This window comes from Salmo salar, chromosome ssa02 (assembly GCF_905237065.1).
Source record: "Salmo salar chromosome ssa02, Ssal_v3.1, whole genome shotgun sequence".
Lineage (NCBI taxonomy): Eukaryota > Metazoa > Chordata > Actinopteri > Salmoniformes > Salmonidae > Salmo > Salmo salar.
The window spans coordinates 71,767,488-71,769,987 of record NC_059443.1 but is presented as its reverse complement, the minus strand read 5'-3'; the positions used below and the strand labels follow the sequence as shown (position 1 = coordinate 71,769,987).

General features: G+C 41.1%; 1 protein-coding gene across 1 annotated transcript in view; it reads right to left on the bottom strand.

Annotated features, from left to right (window-relative positions):
• The window catches only part of LOC106592167 (polycystin-1), a 184,731-nt gene that overhangs the window by 121,544 nt on the left and 60,687 nt on the right, over positions 1–2,500 (bottom strand).

Sequence of the window (2,500 nt, the reverse complement as noted above, 5' to 3'; positions counted from 1 at the left end):
AAAACATGAGAACATATGAAAGCTGGTGGTTCCTTTTAACGTGAGTCTTCAATATTCCCAGGTAAGAAGTTTTAGGTTGTAGTTATTATATTATTATAGGAATTATAGGACTATTTCTCTCTATACGATTTGTATTTCATATACCTTTGACTATTGGATGTTCTTATAGGCACTTTAGTATTGCCAGTGTAACAGTATAGCTTCCGTCCCTCTCCTCGCTCCTACCTGGGCTCAAACCAGGAACACATCAACAACAGCCGCCCTCGAAGCAGCGTTACCCATGCAGAGGAAGGGAAAAAACTACTCCAAGTCTCAGAGCGAGTGACGTTTGAAACGCTATTAGCATGCACCCGGCTAACTAGCTAGCCATTTCACATCGGTTACACCAGCCTAATCTTGGGAGTTGACAGGCTTGAAGGGGTGGGTATAATTTGTGGAACGTTCCAACAGGAATCTGTTCCAAAAAACTTAAAGTAAAAGGTTGCCAACTAACAACGCATACAAAGTAGCAACGCATACAAACCTAGCTAACTAGCTGCTGAATAGGCATCGACTCACCACGTAGCTTATTCTTAATGTTTGTCCATAGGCAACCAGAGTGAGGACAGACATTTTTCGGAATAAACGTGATGAGTGAAAAACACAATGAAATAGACCACTCCCTACCCGGTATCTTATTCTATACAACTTTGTATGCGTTGTTTTTTGGAAACCTTGTTATTTACGAAGTTTTTGGAATAGATTCCTGTTGGAACGTTCCACAAATTATACCCACCCAGGTTGAAGTCATAAACAGCGCAATGCTTGAAGCACAGCGAAGTGCTGTTTGAATGAATGCTTACGAGCCTGCTGCTGCCTACCATCGCTCAGTCAGACTGCTCTATCAAATCAGACTTAATTATAATATAATAAACACACAGAAATACGAGCCTTGGGTCATTAATAATTTGTAAGTCGCTCTGGATAAGAGCGTCTGCTAAATGACTTAAATGTAAATGTAAAATTAATATGGTCGAATCTGGAAACTATCATCTCAAAAACAAAAATGTTTTTCTTTCAGTGACATACGGAACCGTTCCGTATTTTATCTAACGGGTGACTAAGTCTAAATATTCCTGTTAGGCATTGATGTTTAGGTACATTGGTGCAACGACAGTACTTTTTTCGCAAATGCGCTTGTTAAATCAACACCCGTTTGTTGAAGTAGGCTGTGATTCAATGAAAATTAACAGGCACCGCATCGATCATATGCAACGCAGGACACGCTAGATAAACTAGTAATATCAACCATGTGTAGTTAACTAGTGATTATGTTAAGATTGATAGTTTTTTATAAGTCTAATGCTAACTAACAACTTACCTTAGCTTCTTGCTGCCCTCGTGTTACAGGTAGTCAGCCTGTTAATCCTTGTGGAGTGCAATGTAAGGCAGGTGGTTAGAGCGTTGGACTGGTAACCGAAGGTTGCAAAAACGAATCCCCCCTGAACAAGGCAGTTAACCCCCGTTTCTAGGCCGTCATTGTAAATAAGAATGTGTTCTTAATCTGACTTGCCTAGTTAAATAAAGGTGTAAAAAAAAAAAAAAAAAAGTTTCAATCGGCAAATCGGTGGCCAAAAAATACCGATTACCGATTGTTATGAAAACTTGAAATCGGCCCTAATTAATCGGCCATTCCGATTAATCGGTCAACCTCTAGTGTGTACATGTGTGTGTATGTGTGCGTGTGTGTACATGTGTGTGTACGTGTGTGTATGTGTACGTGTGTGTGTTTGTGTGTGTATATACATGTGTGTACATGTGTGTGTGTGTGTGTACGTACGTGTGTGTGTATGTGTGTACATGTGTGTGTGTGTGTACATGTGTGTGTGTACATGTGTGTGTGTATGTGTACATGTGTGTACGTGTGTGTGTGTGTACATGTGTGAGTGTGTACATGTGTGTACGTGCGTGTGTGTGTGTGTGTACATGTGTGTGTGTGTGTGTGTGTGTGTACATGTGTGTGTGTACATGTGTGTGTGTGTGTGTACATGTGTGTGTGTACATGTGTGTGTGTGTATACATGTGTGTGTGTGTACATGTGTGTGTGTGTACGTGTGTGTGTGTGTGTGTGTGTGTGTACGTGTGTGTGTACATGTGTGTGTAGTGTGTGTATGTGTACGTGTGTGTGTTTGTGTGTGTATATACATGTGTGTACATGTGTGTGTGTGTGTGTACGTACGTGTGTGTGTATGTGTGTACATGTGTGTGTGTGTGTACATGTGTGTGTGTATATGTGTGTGTGTATGTGTACATGTGTGTACATGTGTGTGTGTGTGTACATGTGTGAGTGTGTACATGTGTGTACGTGCGTGTGTGTGTGTGTGTGTGTGTGTTTGTGTGTGTGTGTGTGTGTGTACATGTGTGTGTGTGTGTGTGTGTGTGTACATGTGTGTGTGTACATGTGTGTGTGTGTGTGTACATGTGTGTGTGTGTACATGTGTGTGTGTGTGTGTGTATACAT